The sequence below is a fragment of the Scyliorhinus canicula genome, chromosome 5 (assembly GCF_902713615.1).
Source record: "Scyliorhinus canicula chromosome 5, sScyCan1.1, whole genome shotgun sequence".
In the NCBI taxonomy this organism is placed as follows: domain Eukaryota; kingdom Metazoa; phylum Chordata; class Chondrichthyes; order Carcharhiniformes; family Scyliorhinidae; genus Scyliorhinus; species Scyliorhinus canicula.
This window is the reverse complement of record NC_052150.1, coordinates 143,104,754-143,124,170: the sequence shown is the minus strand read 5'-3', so window position 1 is coordinate 143,124,170 and position 19,417 is coordinate 143,104,754. Positions and strand designations below refer to the sequence as shown.

At 45.8% G+C, this 19,417-nt stretch overlaps 1 protein-coding gene across 1 annotated transcript in view; it reads left to right on the top strand.

Annotated features, from left to right (window-relative positions):
- Nucleotides 1-1,332: 1,332 nt before the first annotated feature.
- Nucleotides 1,333-19,417, top strand: part of LOC119966306 (cullin-1-like) — a 161,017-nt gene continuing 142,932 nt past the window's right edge. Inside the window, 1 exon segment of the mRNA XM_038797782.1 lies at nucleotides 1,333-1,701. The gene's annotated coding sequence lies outside the window, so the exon portion shown is untranslated.

Below are 19,417 nucleotides of genomic sequence, written 5' to 3'. Positions count from 1 at the left end.
GTGCTCTGGTTCCCTCCCACAAATCCCGAAAGACGTGCTGTTAGGTGATTGGGACAGCCTGAATTCTCCCTCTGTGTACCTGAACAAACGCTGGAATGTGGCAACTAGGGGTTTTTCACAGTAACTTCATTGCAGTGTTAATGTAAGCCTACTTGTGACAATAAAGATTATTAGTGTTCCCCTTAGTAGATGGGTCATGGGCTTAAGGCAAGGAGCAGGCAATTTAGAGGGGATTTGAGGAAAAACCTTTTCACCCAGAGAGATTTGGGAATCTGGAATTCAGTGCCTAAAAAGCTGGAGGCAGGAACCCTGACAACATTTAAGGTGTGGAGATGCTGGTGTTGGACTGGGATGGGCACAGTAAGAAGTATTACACCAGGTTAAAGTCCAACAGTTTGTTTCGAATCACAAGCTTTCGGAGCGCAGCTCCTTAATCAGGACAGCATTTAGATGAGCACTTGAAATGCCATAGTATACAAGGCCAAGGACCAAGAGCTGGAAAATGGGATTAGAATAGATAGGTGTTTGAGAGCCGGCACAGACATGATGGGCCTCTTTCTGTGCTGTAAAACTCGATGACAGTGGGGGAATACAGTGTGGGTAATGCTTATAATGGTGGGAATTCAGAACAGGGAGCATAGAATCCCTAGTGCAGAAGGAAGCCATTCGGCCCATTGTGTCTGCACCGACCCTTCAAATCATCTTTTAAAATTACAGCTCTGGCAGCTAGAGGTGGTGAAATCAGGAAAACCAATAGGTAATGGGAAATCTCTTCCAAAAATCTGTGAATGCTGGGTTCATTGAAGTAATCAACACATATAGATTTGTTTTGTTAGCTAAGGGTTCCAAGTGGATCACATGTGAGTAAATGGAGTTGAAGTACAGATCAGTTGAAATCTAAAAATGGTGGAATAGGTTTGAGGACCACTGCCTTATTGGGAAGATGACCGCGTGGTAAAACTGCCTTCGGGTTATTTTAAAGTCACAAATAAGAAGTCGAAAATTTCTGCCTATATTTGTTATGAAGAGAGAACACATTGACTGTTTGTGGGGTATGATGTCAGACCCTGAGGCCGATATTCATTTAACATTCACAATTTTGTTGCTTGAATCCTTGAGTTGGTATTGAGTCTCATCTCGCAGATAAGATCAAATGGATCCAAACGGGTTAGAGTTGGCACCTTGCAGAGTCAAAGCAAAGGTTGAAAATATTTCTGTCATTTTTTGCATTCAATTTAAATATAGGGTTGAAAATTTGATTTTTTTAAAAATCAACCAGCCGAGCGCAATAATTGTCAGATTAGCGTTGTTGGATTGAAGCCAACGATTGGCGCTTCTCAAAATAAAACAGTCGCAATCGAGATTTCCCGGAGAGCCCGGCAGCTGCAGGTCGATTCTCCTCCGAATAAACAAACAATCCGTTCTGCAAATTTTTTTTGTCTGTGTCGGGGAAGAACGACACGTGTTTGGTTCCTCGTCATTTTAGTAAAAACAAACAGTTGGGGAAATAAACCAAGTGGCGGCGGTGGAGGAGGGAGAGAGCGGCTGGATTGTGGGCGACCAGCGGAACTGTTGTGTGAGGAATTAGTTGCAGGCGGCGGGGCGGAACCTGCGGAGCGGAGGCGCCGGCGAGTCGGTTGGAAAATTAAATCGGAAGAAAAGAGGCGAAGCGGAGGGAGCGGCAGTGACGGGGCGGCCATGGTGAGTGAAGCAGAGGCGGCGGGAGGAGACGGAGACGAGCTGGAGGGGAGCTCGATCGGGCCTCCAATCCTTCTGACTCACCGTGACTCGGGCCATTTGCCAGAGGCCGGAACCGCCGCCATGTTGTTGTCGGCAGAGCCCGAGGCCCAGCTCTCCCTCCCCGGCTTCTACCCCGCGGTCTGAACTGAAGCCATCGGAGATATGGGGCCCGGGAGGGTCGACGTTGTGAAGCGGGCTCTGACTCAGGGCTCCCGGCTTTGCTTTTCGCTGATTAAAGATGTGAGAGTCCGGGCTGTTATTCTGGGCCCAGTTTGGGGCGAGGGAGCCGGGCCGGGCCCTGGGATTCCTCGTGTTTGTGGCGCATTAACGATCAGTGTCCGTGGACAAACCTTTGCCATCCCCTCTGCCCTGTTGCTAGCCCCCTCTGGGTCTCCGGGAGCCAGCCCTTGGCCTCGCATTGCATTTGACTTTGTGTGCGGGATTAGCGGCGGCTGTTCGGGATCCGACCGGATCCTGATCCTCGGCCGTAAATAATCCGGTGCATTGATACCTGGTGAGTTTTTAAAATTGCATGGATCCGGGTTTCCACATGGAACCAACATTTTGGTGCTTTCTTTTTTTAAATGGTCACGGAACGTCGCACGGTCGCCGCTTAGATCGTCACCTTTCCAGTTCTAAGACCATGTCTATTCCAATAAAACTAATTTGTATTTGTACGATTTGCGTTGCATCAAGAAATCACTTACAATAGTTCAACCAAGCCGTTCTGCTTTGTCGAACTTTGTTTTGTACAATGACGCACTGTAATATTTGCTTCAACTCTTAACTATAATGGTATAATGAGTGCAAATAAAACGAGTGATCTCTTTATAACTTGATCTTTCCAGCGCGGAATAGTTTTAGTCGCTAGGATGTGTGAAGTGTTATTACTTCATAATTTTGTGGTACTTCCAAGAACTGTGTGATCTGTACTTTTAAAAAGGACGCCAGAGCAACAGTGTAAGCACTTTATGTTTACAGTTATTTAGATTAACCAAGAGCTGGTATTTTTTAAATAGCAGTTGAACAAAGTCAATCCCAGTCCTCCCTCAGGAAAGGGTAGGAAGGCTTGGGATCGAGCGGAAGCCAGTGTTTCATATGGTGGCTATATTTGGTTAAACCTGTACAGATTTGGGATATCTTGGCATATGTCAACCTGTGCTTAAGTTCTCTGAGCAGATAAGTGGATGTGCTGCCTGATCAGGATGTAGAAACTTCCGTGTGACAATTTTTGCTTAAGTTAGGAGCATGATGGTGTGTTTCTTTGGGTGTTAATTCTATTCTGTGGCTCAGATGGTAATTTGTATTTATTTTTATTCTTACATAGGATGTGGGTATTCCTGGGAAGGTCAACATTTATTGCTCATTCTTAATTCCACTTGAACTGTGGCTTGCTAGGTCATTTCCAGAGGGTAGTTAACAGACACGCTTCTGTGGATCTCGAGTCACATGTAGGCCAGAGGTACAAACTAAGAAGCAGGAGTAGGCCACTCGGCCCCTTGTGCCTGCAAGATAGATAGCTTGGAAACAGGCCCTTTGGACAAGCTTGTCCATGCCACCCAGTTTCTATAACTAAACTAGTCTCGCTTGCCCGCATTTGGTCCATATCCCAGCTCATGTAACTGTTTTTTAAAGGAAAGAATTGTACCCGCCTCTACCACTGCTCTGGCAGCTCGTTCCGGGTGCTCACCACCCTCTGTGTGAAATTTTTTTCCCTCTGGTCTCTTTTGTATATTTCTCCTCTCAGCTTAAACCTATGCCCTCTAGTTCTAGACTCCTCTACCTTTGGGGAAAGATGTAGACTATCTACCTTATCGATGCCCCTCATTATTTTATAGACCTCTATAAGATCACCTCTAAGCCTCCTGCGCTCCAGGGAATAAAGTTCCAGTCTATCCAGCCCCTCCTTATAATTCCGACCATGAAGTCCTGGTAGCATCCTCGTAAATCTCTTCTGCACTCTTTCTAGTTTAACAATATCCTTCCTATAATAGGGTGACCAGAACTGAACACAGTATTCCATGTTTGGTCTTGCCAAAGTCTTGTACAACTTCAACAGGACGTCCCAACTCCTGTTTTCAATATTCTGACCAATAAAACATAGCATGCAGAATGCCTTCTTCAACACCCTGTCCACCTGCGGCACCACCTTCAAGGAGCTATGAACCTGTACCCTTGGATCTCTTTGTTCTGTAACTCTCCCCAACTCCCTACCATTAACTGAGTAGGTCCTGCCCTGATTTGATCGACTAAAATGCATCACCTCATGTTTATCCAAATTAAACTCCATGTGCCATCCATCGGCCCAATTGGTCAAGATCCTGTTGCAATCTTGTATAACCTTCTTCACTATCCACTGTGCCACCAATCTTGGTGTCATCTGCAAACTTACTATTCATGCCTCCTACTTCGGCCACCAAGCCAATTTTGTATCCAATTGGCTACCTCACCCTGGATTCCGTGAGATTTAACCGTTTGCAACAACCTACCGTGCGGTACCTTGTCAAAGGCCATGCTAAAGTCTACGTAGACAATGTTGACTGCACTTCCCTCATCTACCTTCTTGGTTACCCCTTCAAAAAAACTCAAATCAAATTTGTGAGACATGACTTTCCCCATACAAAGCCTTGCTGACTTTCTCTTATTAGCCCTTGCCTGTCTAAATGCCTTTAGAACCTGTCCCTCAGAAGACTTTCTAACAATTTAGCCACTACAGAAGTAATGCTAACCGGTCTGTCATTCGAGAAGATCATGGTGGATCTGATTGTAACCTCACCCCCATACGCCTGCCTACAAATTATCAAAAATGTTGATAGGCTAAGAGTAACAGATTACCTTCTCTAAAGTGAACCAGGTGGTGGTTTATGGTATTTTGATGGTCACAAGCTTTGAATTCCAGATTTTATTAATTGAATTTAAATTCCAGTTGCTGTGGTGGGATTTGAACCTGTGTCCCCAGAGCACTGGCCTAGGCCTAGTGATTATTTGTCTCCCCTTCTGGTAGTAATACCTGTATTACAATATGTTGCATGTGATTTTAAGATGGTGTGTGACATGTAGTGTAACCTGCTGGTGAGGAGAGGTTGAAGGTTCAGGAGATGCTAATACAGAAACCTTGGTGAGTTGCTGCAGTTGATCTTGTAGGTAGTACATGCTACAGCCATGATGTCCTGTTGGTAGAGGGAGTGATTGTTTAAATTGGTGGATGGGGTGTTAGTCAAGTGGGCTGCTTTCTCCTGGATGGTGTTGAGATTTTTGAGTATTCGAGATGCATTCATCCAAGCAAGAGGGGGCAGTAATGTAGTGGTATTGACTCGTAATCCTGACATCCAGGATTACCCTCTTGAGGACCCAAGTTTAAATCCCACCACAGCAGATGGTGACATTTGATTTAATTAAAAGTCTAATGACCAGATCACCATTGTCAATTGTTGTACTGTATAAACAAATCTCATTCACTAATGGGAAGGAAATCTGCTGTCCTTAGCTTGTCTGGCCTACATGTAACTCCAGATCCACAGCAATGTGGTTGACTCTTATGGGCAATTAGGGATGGGCAATAAATGCTGGCCCTGTTAGTGATGCCCACATCCCATGAAAGAATAAAAAAAAAGTCTTAACACTGATTATGACTTGCATGGCGTGGAAAGATGTTGGAGTTCGGAGCTGAGTCACCGTCTACAGAATTCCCAGTCATGAACAGCCACTGTATGTATATGGCTGGCCCAGGTGGAAGCTTTTCCCTTTAGTCCCATTGGCTTGAATTTTGCTAGTACTCCTTTCCCAAATGTTGTTTTGATGTCAACGGCAGGTACAATTGATTCACCTATATAATTCAGCCCCTTTGTCCATGTTTGGATCGACGTTGTAATGAAATTTGGAGTCAAGTGAGCCAGGTGGACCCCAAATTGAGCATAGGAGTAAGCCATGCAGACCCTTGGGTACCTGCTCACCATTCAATGAGATTCATGGCTGATCTGGCCTAACTTCATATACCTGCCGTTGATCCATATCCCTTAATACCAATCTCCGATTTAAAATTAACAACTGATCTAGCATCAATTGCCGTATATGGAAGAGAGTTCCAAACCTCTACCACCCTTTGTGCGTAGAAGTGCTACCTAACGTCTCTCCTGAATGTTCTGGCCCTAATCTTTGACTGTGCCCCTTAATTCTCGAATCTCCAACCAGTGGAAACAATCTTTTATCTACTCTTGTCTTTTCCTGTTCATATTTTAAATACTTTGATCAGATCAACCCGTAGCCCTCTAAATTCGAGAGAAAATTTCTCCTCCCAATTTAACCCAATCCAGGTTATTGATAAGTAACTGGTGCTTGATAGTACTACCACCAACACTTTCAGCACTGATTGAATGGTCTGATGGGGCAGTAATTGGCTAGATTTGATTTATTCTGGTTTGTGTCTCTGGTGGCACATAAGCCAGGTTTCCTTTCCTTAAAGCATATTAGTGGAATTTGGCAGTTTCACGGTCACCGTTACTGATCGGTTCAGAAATTATTTATTTTTGTGCATAGAAAGTTTTGTTTAGTCATTCATGAAGGTGGATTAAAAAATATGCTGATATGATTTCCTGGTTCATTGTGGGGATGATGGATGGGGAGCAGTTGGGGTGATCTATTTCTACTGTCCCAAGTTAAATTGAGCAGCCTTGTAGATGCTGTAATTGTATTGTAAACGTTTTTTGTAAAAAGATTGGATGATTTGTGACTTTTGCATTCATTTATTAGACTTGGACCAGGAAGCTGCTAAACTATGAACAGTGTGTTGTGCTACACCTTATTAATGCGCTATTCCTTTATTAATGTATTACAGCTCTCCCTGCAAATAGAAATGGAAAGTCATGAAGCACGTTGTGTGTCTAAAAAGATGGATTAATACCCGGTGTGTGTGTGTGCCAGCATTTTTTAACATTTCTGATACTTGTTCTTTTTGCTTATGCTAGTTTTAGAAAGGAACAAGAAGGATGTTCAATAATTAAAAATATATTTTTATTCAAACAAAATTTTCAATTTACAAAATTAACCCCAACACAACACAGCCTATCCCAACCTACCAAGACTACCCCCCCACACAAAGAAGACCCTAACCCTCTCTTTTCCCCCCCCCCCCAATAGCTGACAGTAACCAGCTCCCTGAAAAAGGCAATGAATGACTGCCACATTGAGTAAAATCCATCCACCGACCCCCTCATCGCATACTTGATTTTCTCAACGTTCAGAAATTTCAATAGGTCCCATAACCAGGCCGAAGCATTACGCCACACCACTTCTACCCAAGCAAGACTCTGCTCCAGGTTGTTAGTGAGGCACGGTAGCACAGTGGTTAGCAGCTCCAGGGTCCTAGGTTCGATTCCTGGCTTGGGTCACTGTCTGTGTGGAGTCTGCACGTTCTCCCCGTGTCTGCGTGAGTTTACGGATGCTCCGGTTTCCTCCCACAGTCCAAAGATGTGAAGGTTAGGTGGATTGACCATGCTAAATTGCCCTACGGTTAGGTGGGATTACTGGGTTCTGGGGATGGGGTGGAGGTGTGGGCTTAAGTGGGTGCTCTTTCCAAGAGCCGGTGCAGACGCGACGGGCCGAATGGCCACCTTCTGCACTGTAAATTCTTTTTTTTTTTTTTTTTTTTTTAAATTTAGAGTAGCCAATTATTTTTTCCAATTAAGGGGCAATTTAGCCTGGCCAATCCACCTACTCCGCACATTTTTGGGTTGTGGGGGCGAAACCCACGCAGACACGGGGAGAATGTGCAAACTCCACACGGACAGTGACCCAGAGCCGGGATCGAACCTGGGACCTCAGCGCCGTGAGGCGCTTGTGCTAACCACTAGGCCACCGTGCTGCCCTTTGCACTGTAAATTCTATGATTCTGTAAAGGCCAAGACATCTGTCTTTGTCCCCACTGGCGAGTCCGACACTCCAAAAATATCCACCCATGGGCACGGCTCCAGTTTAACACCTCGAGTCCTTGACATCGTTTCAAAGGAGACCCAACAATTAACAAACTTGGGGACAGCCTCACTGCTCACATGTCCTCCACCCCTGCGAAGAAGCACTCATACCCGCCTTGATCAGGTGTGTCCTGGGGCAGCACGGTGGGCCAGTGGTTAGCACTGCAGTCTCGCGGTGCCCAGGTTCGATCCTGGCTCTGGGTCACTGTCCATGTGGAGTTTGCAAATTCTTCCTGTGTTTGCATGGGTTTTGCCCCTGCAAGACACAGGTGCAAGGTAGGTGGATTGGGCACACTAAATTGCCCCTTAATTGGAAAAAAATGAATTGGTACTCTAAATTTACTTTATAAAAAGTGTGTCCTGTGCACCATTGTGACTGTATTAGACTTAACCTTGCACACAAGAAGGTAAAGTTAACCCTATGAAGTGCTTCACTCCACACGCCCCTCTCTAAGACCAAACCCAGCTCGTTCTCCCGTTTCTTCTTTACTCCTTCCAATGATGCCTCCTCCATCGCCAGCAACTGCCGATAAGTGTCTGATATTCTTCCCTCCCATAGTTTGTCCAAGGACAGGACCTCAGTAACTTCATTGCAGTGTTAATGTAAGCCTACTTGTGCCAATATTAAAGATTATATGATTATTATCCATAAGCGAGAGAACTGGCACCAGAGGGCATAAAGGAAGCTCCTTGCGTATAAAATCACACATCTGAAAGTATCCCAATGTGTTTCCTCTCGGCAGCTGGAACTTCTTCAGAATCTCATCTAGACCGGCAAATCTATGCTCCAGAAACATATTCTTAAACCTCCAACCCCTCCCTCTCCCATGCCCTGAATGTTGAATCTAAACCAGATGGCACAAACCTATGGTTCCTACAAATCAACAACATAGAGCCTAATTTAAAATGCCTAAATTCATTCCAAATGTTTAAAGAGGCTATTACCACTGGACTCAATGAAAGTTTTACCAGAGAGAGAACAGGAGTGGAGCTGTAACGAGGGCCTTGATTCTATACCCAAAGCCTCCTCCAACCGCCCCTATATAGAGTCCGGATCTTAAACCACCCCTGCATTGTCTCCATGTTTGCTGTCCAGTAATAACACAGCAGATTAGATAGTGCCCACCCCAATTGTCTTATCCCTTTTCAGAAATTCCCAGCGAACCCGAGGGGTCTTACCCATCCAAACAAAAGTAAATATTAGCTTATTGACCCTACAAAGAAAGCCTTAGAAAGAAAGAAAGACTAGGAGACACTGGAACAGAAACAAAAAATGTGGGAAAATATTCATCTTCACTATCTGTATTCTTCCTGCCAAATTCAGAAGAAGGACATTCCACCTCTTCAAATCAGCCTTCTCTGTCCACCAGACTAGCCAAGTTAAGTTTATGGAGCAAGGCCCAATCATGGGCACCTGAATTCCCAGATACCGGAAACTAATTCTGGCTGGATAAACAGTAGCCTCCCCAGATATGCTCCCCTCCCCAGGGAGTTCACCGGAAAACATGCATCTTGCCCAGGTTTAGCTTGTACCCTGAAAAGGAGCCAAACTTTCTGAACACTTTCATTATCTTACCCACATTGGAGAGGAATCTTGATGTATAATGGCAGATCATCTGCATATAAAGACGACACCCTATGTTCCCTCTCTCCAAGCTCTATCCCTTTCACAATGGCTCAATCGCTAAGGCAAACAACAACGGAGATAATGGGCACTCCTGTCTTGTACCCCTGTTCTGTTGAAGGTGCTCCGAGCTCAGAGCATTAGTATGGACACTTGGAGTGGAAGAGTCTATTATGAGGGGACATAGGTTTAAAGTGTGAGTGTCAAAATTTAGAGATGTGCGAGGGACGTATTTTTACACAGAGGGTAGTGGGTGCCTGGAACTCGCTGCCGGAGGAAGTGGTGTAAGCAGGTGCGATAGAAGCATCTTGACAAATGCCTGAATAGGATGGGAATAGAGGCATAAGGGCCCTGGAAGTGTACAAGGCTTTAGGTTCGACAGCATGGTCGGCACAGGCTTGGAAAGCCGTTGGGCCTGTTTCTGTGCTGTACTGTTCTTTGTTAATCTTGTCAAATGCCTTTTCCGCGTCCACCAAATAATAACCTTTGGCTCGGTCACTGAGGAGGGTGACAATATCGTGTTTAACAAGGGACAGATTGTCACGAACATATCTCGTAGAAGTGGAAAGAACAGACCAGCAAACTATTCATAAAATTTAATATGGAATCTGTCCGGACTCGGTGCTTTGCCCATCTGCATTAAACAAATGCAATTCAAGATCTCCTGTCCAATCAACGCCTCCAGCTCCTGCCTTCTCTCCTGTTCCACCACCTGAAGGTCAACCTATCCAAAAATTGTAACATTATCGAATCCTCCTCTGGAGACTCAGACTGATCTAGCCCACCGTAAAAGGCCTCAAACACCTGATTAACCATCTCTGGGGCAGAAACTAACCTGCCACCTAAGTCCCTAACCTGAACTATCTCTTGGGAGGCAGCTGGCACCTCAGCTGGTGAGCTAACGTGGATGGCCATTCTAAAATGTCCCCCACAAGCGATGCAGCTAGCCCACTGTCTTCCCCATGGTGTCAACTTGATATCCATCTGCAACATTCTTCTCTCTGCCCAAAGCTCCGTGCTGGGGTAACCGAGTATTGGCGGTCCACTCGAGGATGGAAACCACAGCCACTGCCTCTCTTTCCTCCTAGATTTATCCCTATAATAAAAATAATCTTTATTGTCACAAGTAGGCTTACATTAATAATAATCTTTATTGTCACAAGTAGACATTCATTTACACTGTATTGAAGTTTTGTCAGTAAATGAGCTGGCGCAGCGGGCTAATTTGGGGGGGGGGGGGGGGTGCCATTTACGATAGCAAGGGATTTAGGTATTTGGCAATGCAGGTAGCGAGGGAATAGACGGGGCTCCATAAGTGGAACTTAACGAAGGTGGTGGAGGAGGCTAGGGAGGGTCTTAAGAGATGGGATACACTGCACTTAACGCTGGCGGGGAGGGTCTAAGTGGTGAAAATGAATATTCTGCCGAGGTTCTTGTTTATCTTTCAATCTCTCCCGATCTTTATACCAAAGGCCTTTTTTTTTTTGGAAAGTGGATACAATTGTGTCTGACTTTGTATGGGCGGGGAAGGTGACGAGGGTGGGGAGGACCCTGCTTCAGAGGCAGCAGTAGGGGTTGACTTAGTCAAACATCCTTCATTATTATTGGGCGGCAAATGTGGACAAGGGGCGGCGGTGGTGGGAAGGAAAAGGGGTAGAGTGGGTTAGGATGGAGGAGGAATCTTGTAAGGGGTCTAGTTTGAGGGCTATGGTGACGGCAGCATTGCCAATGGCTCAGTAGGTATTCAAGGAGCCCCGTGGTGCAGTCCACAGTGAAGATATGGAATCAGTTTTAGGGTGGCAGGGATGTCAGTGCTAATGCCACTGTGTAAGAATAATGGGTTTGAGCTTGGGGGTGGATAGTGTATACAGGAAATGGAGGGACGTGGGGCTGGTCAAGGTGAGGGATCTGTATTTGGAGGAAGGGTTCGCCAGTCTGGAGGAGCTAAGGGAGAGGGTAGAGCTGCCATGGGGTAGTGAGTTCAGGTATCTGCAGGTTAGGGACTTTGTGCAAAACATCTAGAGGAGATTCTCTACTGCCGGGATATACCCTGCTGGAGCGACTGCTGCTTCTGGATGTGGAAGGGGTGGGAAGAATTGGGGATATATACAAGTGGCTGGGGGAGCAGGGAGGCGAGCGGGTGGTGATGGATCAAGGAAAACTGGGAAGCGGAGTTGGGAGGGGAGATCAATTGGGGATTATGGAGTGAAGCACTGCGTAGGGTAAACGGGACCTCTTGTGCAAGGATGAGCCTGATACAGTTTAAGGTGGTGCACAGGGTGTATATGACTCTGGTGAGAATGAATGGGTTCTTTCAGGGGGTAGCAGATGAGTGTGAGGTGTGGACAGGGGCCAGCGAATCACGCACAGGTTTTGGGGTTGTGAAAAATTGGGAAGATTCTGGGCGGGAGTGTTTGCGGTCTCAGCCAGGATAGTGGAGGAGGAGGTGGGCCCGTACCCTTTGGTGGCGATATTTGGGGTGTCAGAGAAGCCGGAGCTCTTGGAGAGGAGGAAGGCTGATGTCTTGGCCTTCGGCTCTCTGATTGGACGGCGATGAATTTTGCTGGAGTGGCGGTTGGCCTTGCCACAGGAATAGCGGCTTGGTTGGGTGACCTGTACGACTTCCTGCGATTAGAAAAGATAAAGTATGAGTTTGAGTTAAGGGGCTCTTCAGGAGGGTTTGAGGAAAGGTGGGGGATGTTTGTGACCATGTTTGAGTGGCTGTTCACCGGGGTGGAGGGGGTGTGCAGAAAAGGAGAATAATCTGTACAGACTGTATAGTTGATTGTTGGGAAGTATGTTTCCAAGGGTGTTTATTTGCTGTAACCTGTTTTGATACATGTTTGTAATACTGTGAAAAGCCCCTAGTTGCAACATTCCGGCGCCTGTTCGGGTACACGGAAGGGGTTTTTCAGCATGTCCAATTCACCTAACAAGCACATCTTTCATAACTTGTTGGAGGAAACCAGAGAAAACCCACTCAGACACTGGGAATGTGCAGACTCCGCACAGACAGTGACCCAAGCCAGGAATTGCACCTGGGTCCCTGGCACTGTGAAACAACAGTGCTAACCACTGTGCTATCGTGCCGCCCCTATACGCCTTATAAGAATTGAGATTTCTCCTAATAATTGCCTTCGGTGCTTCCCAGAGCTTGGAAGACAAAACCATCTCGTTCTTATAAATTCTACATACTCCCCAGTAGTGGAGGATACATGCTCACAAAATCCCTTATCAGTGTGCACCGTCGTGCCCAGCTTCCATAGGGGATCGCTGAGGGCGGCCGAGCACCAGGAACAGGTCTTCATAATATGGGGCATGATCTGATATATTGATCACTGAGCCCCCCCGCCCCATTCCCTTCCCCCAATCTCTGGGAGTAGAGACCTACCCACCACGATTAGATTTATTGTGTACCGTGAAAAGTATTGTTCTGCGTACAGTCCAGGCAGATCGTTCCATGCATGAAGAAACACAGGACATATGATAAATACACAATGTAAATACATAGACATCGGATGAAACATAATAATTTAAGAATAATTTTTATTGTCACAAGTAGGCTTACATTAGTACTGCAATGAAGTTACTGTGAAAAGCTCCTCGTCACCACATTTTGGCACCTGTTCGGGTACACAGGAAGAATTCAGAATGTCTAAATTACCTAATACAGAGTATAGTGCTAACAACAGTAGAGAAGATGCGTGGAGAGATCAGTTCAGTCCATAAGAGGGGAAGAGGCTGCTTTTGAATCTGTTGGTGCATATCCTCATACCGTTGTATCTTCTGTCTGATGGAAGAGAAAATAACCAGGGTGGGAGTGGTCTATGATTATGCTGCCCGCTTTCCCAAAGCAGCGGGAGGGGCAGACAGAGTCAATGGATGGGAGGCAGGTTTGCGTCATGGTCTGGGTTGTGTTCACGACTCTCAAGAGTTTCATTTGGCCTTGGGTGGAGCAGTTGCCAAACCAGGCTTTGAAGCATCCAGATAGGATACTTTCTATGGTGCATCTGTAAAAATTGGAAATGCCGAATTTCTTAGCTTCCTGAGGAAGTATAGGGGCTGTTGTACTTTCTTGGTTGTAGTTATGACATGGGTGGATTTGAAAAATGAAAATCACTTATTGTCACGAGTAGGCTTCAATGAAGTTACTGTGAAAAGCCCCTAGTCGCCACATTCCGGCGCCTGTCCGGGGAGGCTGGTACGGGAATAGAACCGTGCTGCTGGTCTGCTTTAAAAGCCAACGATTTAGCCCAGTGAGCTAAACCAGCCCCTAATTTGGACAATCCAGAACAGATTGTTGGTGATGTGTACACCTAGGACTTTGAAGCTGTCAACCATCTCCCCCTCGGCACCATTGATTCTCTTCCAACCCCCCCCCCCCCCAAAATTCTGTCAACCCAATTTGGTGTGTACATGTTGACCATAACCACCGGTGTGCCTGCTAACACCCCACTGACAGTTACATACCTTCCTCCCGAATCTGATACAATGTTAACCTCAGAAAAAGCCACCCTCTTGTTAATCAGCAACGCAGCCTCCCGTGTCCTAACATCAAAACTTGAGTGATGCACTTGCCCCACCCATCATTTCCGCAGCTTTGTTTGATCTTGGACTCTCCGATGAGTCTCCTGTTTATAAAAAACACATCTGCTTTCAACGTTTAGGTGAGAAAACACCCAGGACCTTTTTAACTGGGCCATTTAACCCGTCACATTCCGTAACCAACTGGACAGGGGACTCTAAACCATACCATATCCTCCCCCCCCCCCCCCCCCCCCCCCAAATGAGGCAATCCAGCAGGGCCCCAACCTGCGCCAGCCCCAGGCCCATCCAAGATGGCTGCCATTAGCCCCATCAAGTTCAAGAAAACAAGAACCATCCCGCCGCCACCATATCACCTCCCTCAGCACCAAACAACCCACCGAGAACAAAAAACCCTGCCCCAAACAAAAAACCTAAGCTTGTTACCTTGAGAAAGAGAACAACACCAAATCCCCCCCCCCCCCCCCCCCCCCCGCACAGCTCCAACAGTACAATAAACACTTAATTTCATCCAGATACATGCCCCATAACAACACCGTGCCCTCCCCCACTTCACAACATTCCCACACAAAAATATGGAAGAATTTTACAATGAAAAAACAGCAAAGACCATAGTCCTCAAGCACTTCAGTCCGTCCCCCACCCCTGCCAATATGTGTCTATTAACAAAGTCACTTGATTTCCCCCAGCGCATCAAAATAATATTCTCTGTCCTCGTAGGTGATCCGAAGATTAGTTGGGTGCATCATCCCAAACAGCACATTGCTCTTATAGAGCGCAGCCTGAGCCTTATTTTTATTTTTAAAAAAAATTTAGATAACCCAATTATTTTTTCCAATTAAGGGGCAATTTAGTGTGGCCAATTCACCTACTCTGCACATTTGTGGGTTGTGGGGGCAAAACCCACGCAGACACGGGGAGAATGTGCAAACTCCACACGGACAGTGACCCAGAGCCGGCATCGAACCTGGGACCTCAGCGCTGTGAGGCAGCTGTGCTAACCCGTGCTGCCCAGCCTGAGCCGTATTAAATTCCGCATACCGCCTTGCCACCTCTGCCCACCGTCCTGGTATATTCTGATGGCATGGCCTCCTATCTATCATCTCGGCGGTCCTTTGCCTATTTCGGGACCCGCTCCTTGTCCAGGTACCTATGGAATCTGACTATGATCACTAGTGGTGGATCCCCTGATCTGGGCTTCTACCTCAACGATCGATGGGCCTGGTCCAAATCAGCAAGGGTCGGAAAGATCCCCTTCCCCACCAACTTTCCACACATCTTAGAGATGCAATCCATGGTGTATCTTCCACACCCTCCCGCAGCCCAACAATTCTTAAATTCTGCCGTCTGGAGTGAATGCTACCTCTACTTTCTTGATCTTCGCCCCATGTACCGCTACCCACTTATCGATCCTGTCCAAGGATACAAAAAAAAGGTCATGGCCCCCTCAATTGCCTTCACCAGATTCTCAGCGACCGCTTGTTGCTGCTTCTTAAATTCGCTTGTTAAGAAGTACACCAACTTCTCTGAAGGGCCATCGCCACAGAGACCTCTGCCATTTTTTCCCCTTCTGAAGCTCTAGGACCTTCTGAATCCGATGAAGATCCCTTGCTCAAATTCAGCCATGCATCTACGAGACATCACTCGCAAGAGGGGATCTTATTCTATTATAATGCACTAATTTCTTCCCATAACTGGGCAGAAGGGCCAAAAAAAAAACAAATCTCCAGGCAGGAGTCGTAGCTTGTGCAACAGTTCACCTCATAATTACCACCAGAAATCGAAAGATGCTGAATTTTGTTCGGAGCTCTTTAATATATTTCCTGTCCGAAAGTCTGATGTGTGAGCATTTGTATATCATTCAAGTATAGGATAGCTAGGGTAGCACGGTGGCGCAGTGGATTAGCCCTGCAGCCTCACGGCGCCGAAGTCCCAGGTTCGATTCCGGCTCTGGGTCACTGTCCGTGTGGAGTTTGCACATTCTCCCCGTGTTTGCGTGGATTTCACAACCCAAAGATGTGCAGGGTAGGTGGATTGAACACGCTAAATTGCCCCTTAATTGGAAAAAAAATGAATTGGGTATACTAAATTTATTTTTAAAAAGTATAGGATAGCTGATGTATGTTTGGAGGCTTTATTATTAATTTATAACATGTGGACATTGGCCAGGTCAGCAATTATTGCCCTCGAGAAGGTGGTGGTCAGTTGCCTTCTTGACCCTCTGCAGTTCATGTATTGTAGGTACACCCACAGTGCTGATAGGGAGGGAGTTCTGGGATTTTGATCCAGTGAAGAAAAGGCAATGTAGTTCCAAGTCAGGCTGGTGAGTGACCATCCTGACTCAGTGCTGGTTGGCTGAGTGAGTGTGCTTTTGAAGTTGGGTGGAAACGGGGAGTTCCAAGTGGTGAGTTATAAGGAGGTAAGTAGTAATTAAACTTGCTTTCAGGGTTAGCTATATTAGCTAGTTAGTTCTTTAATTGGGTAATTAAAAGCTGCACTTTGGTTAGTTGGATTCCTGAAAGGGGTCAGCTGAGCAGCAGTAGCCAACTTCATTGCGACGGTTGTTTCTGCTGCAGAGGGGAGGAATAAAAAGTGAGAATGCACTAGTTATCGGGGATTCAATTGTAAGGGGAACAGATGGGCATTTCTGTGGCCGCAAACAAGACTCTAGAATGGTTTGTTGCCACCCTGGTGCGAGGGTTAAGGATGTCTTGGAAGGGCAGCATGGTGGCGCAGTGGTTAGCATTGCTGGTTCACAGCTCCAAGGTCCCAGGTTCAATACCGGCTCTGGGTCACTGTCCATGTGGAGTTTGCACATTTTCCCCGTGTTTGTGTGGGTTTCGCCCCCACAACCCAAAGATGTGCAGGGCTAGGTGGATTGGCCATTCTAAAATTGCCCCTTAATTGGAAAAAATGAATTGGGTACTCTAAATTTAAATTTAAAAAAAAAAGGATGTCTTGGAGCAGTTACAGGACATTCTGGAGGAGGAGAGTGAATAGCCAGTGGTCGTGATACACGTCGGCATCACGGATAAAAAAAAAAAGCAGATTATAGGGAGTTAGGGAGAAAGTTGAGAAGTCGGACCTCCTAAGGTAGTGAACTCAGGATTACTACCAGTGCCACATGCTAGTCAGAGAAGAAATAGCAGGATATATTGGATAAATACATGGCTGAAGAGGTTGTGTGAGGGGGGAAGGTTTCCGATTCCTTGGACATTGGGACTGGTTCTGGGCGAGGTGGGACCAGTACAAACTGGACAGGTTGCACCTGGGCACGATCGGGACTGATGTCCCGGGGGAGTATTTGCTAGAGTGGTCGGAGAGGGGTTTAAACTAATATGGCAGGGGGATGGGGACCTACGCAAGGAGTCAGGAGGAGGAAATATGGACAGAAACAAAAAACGGAAAGGGGAATAAGAAAAGTGATAGGCAGAGAAACCAAAAGCCATATTCAAACAGGGGCCACAGTGAATAATATTGGGAGCGGGACTAGTAATGTTAAAAAGACAAGCTTCATGGCTTTGTGCCGTAACGCGTGGCGCATTCGCAATAAAGTGGATGAACTAATCACACAAATAGACGTGAACGCATATGATATAGTTGGGATTACGGCAACATGGCTGCAGGGTGACCAGGGATGGGAACTGAATGTCCAGGGGTACTCAGTATTTAGGAAAGACAGCCAAAAAGGAAAAGGCAGTGGGATTGCATTGTTGGTTAAGGAGAAAACTAACACAATAGTTTTAAAAAAAATTTAGAGTACCCAATTCATTTTTTCAAATTATGGGGCAATTTAACATGGCCAATCCACCTACCCTGCACATCTTTTTGGGTTGTGGGGGCGAAACCCACGCAAACACGGGGAGAATTTGCAAACTCCACACGGACAGTGACCCAAAGCCGGGATCGAACCTGGGACCTTGGTGACGTGAGGCAGCAGTGCGAATGACTACACCACCGTGCTGCCCTAAATTAACACAATAGTGAGGGAGGATATTAGTTCTGAAAATACAGAATCTTTATGGGTAAAGTTGAGAAACGATACGGGCAAAAACGTTAATGGGCGTCATATGTAGACCCCCAAATTGCAGTTTTATTGCTGGGAATGGAATTAAACAGGAAATTAGAGGTGCATGTGATAAAGGAACAACTGTAATGGGTGATTTTTAATATGCATATAGATTGGGGAAAATCAAATTAGCCACAATACCATAGAGAAGGAATTCCTGGAGTGTATGCGGGATGGTTTTCTGGATCAATATGTTGAGGAGCCAATTAGAGAACAGGCCATAACTAGATTGGGTACTGTGTAATGAGAACGGAATTTTTAGCAATCTAGTTGTGCGCGACCCCTTGGGAATGAGCGACCATAATATGACACAATTTATCATCAAAATGGAGAGAGCAGTAGTTGATTCTGATACAACGGTCCTGAATTTTAACCAAGAAAACTACGATAAAATGAGGCGTGAATTGGATATGATCGATTGGGGAATGTCACTTAAAGGGATGACAGTGGATAGGCAATAGCAAACATTCAAAGAGGCATGGAGGAACTGCAACAATTGTTTATTCCTGTTTGGCACAAAAAGAAAAGGTGGTCAATCCATGGCTTACAAGGGAAATTAGGGGTTGTATTCGATCCATGGAAGTAGCATATAAATTGCCCAAGAAAAACAACAGGTTTGAGGTTTGGGAGCTGTTTAGAATTCACCAACGAAGGACCATGGGATTGATTTACTGTGGCAAATAGAGTACAAAAGTTAGCTTGCAGGGAACCAGCAAACTGATTGTAAAAGTTTCTATAGGTACGTGAAAAGAAAAAGATTGGTGAAGACAAATGTAAGTCCCTTGCAGTGAGAAATGGGGAAATGTATTACAGGGGACAAAGAAGTGGCTGAGCACCTAAATACATACTTTGGCCCTGTCTTCACAAATAAGATACCAGGAATGTTGGGGAATGCAGTGTTTAGTTAGAAGGAGGAACTGAAGGTGATCAATATCAGTAGAGAAATGGTGTTGGGGGAATTGATGGGATTAAAGATTGACAAATCCCCAGGGCCTGATAATCTCCATCCCAGGGTACTGAAGGAGGTGGCTCTAGAAATAGTGGATGCATTTGTGGTCATCTTTCAGGATTCTAACAACTGCGGAACAGTTCCTGCAGATTGGAGGGTGGCTAATGTAACTCCACTATTTTAAAGGAGATCGAGAGAAAACGGAGAATTATAGACCAGTAAGCCTGGCTTCAGTAGTGGGGAAAATTCTAGAATCCATTATCAAAGATTTTGCAGCACTGCACTTAGAAAACAGTAACAGCATCGGGCAGAGTCGGCATGGATTTATGTAGGGGAAATCATGCTTGACAAATCCATGGAATTCTTCGAGTACAATTGATTAAGGGGAACCAGTGGATGTGGTGTATTTCGACTTTCAGAAGGCTTTTGACAAAGCCCAGAATAAAAGATTAGCATGTAAAATTAAAACGCATGGAATTGGGGGTAGTGCATTGAGATGGATAGAAAACTGGTTGGCAGAC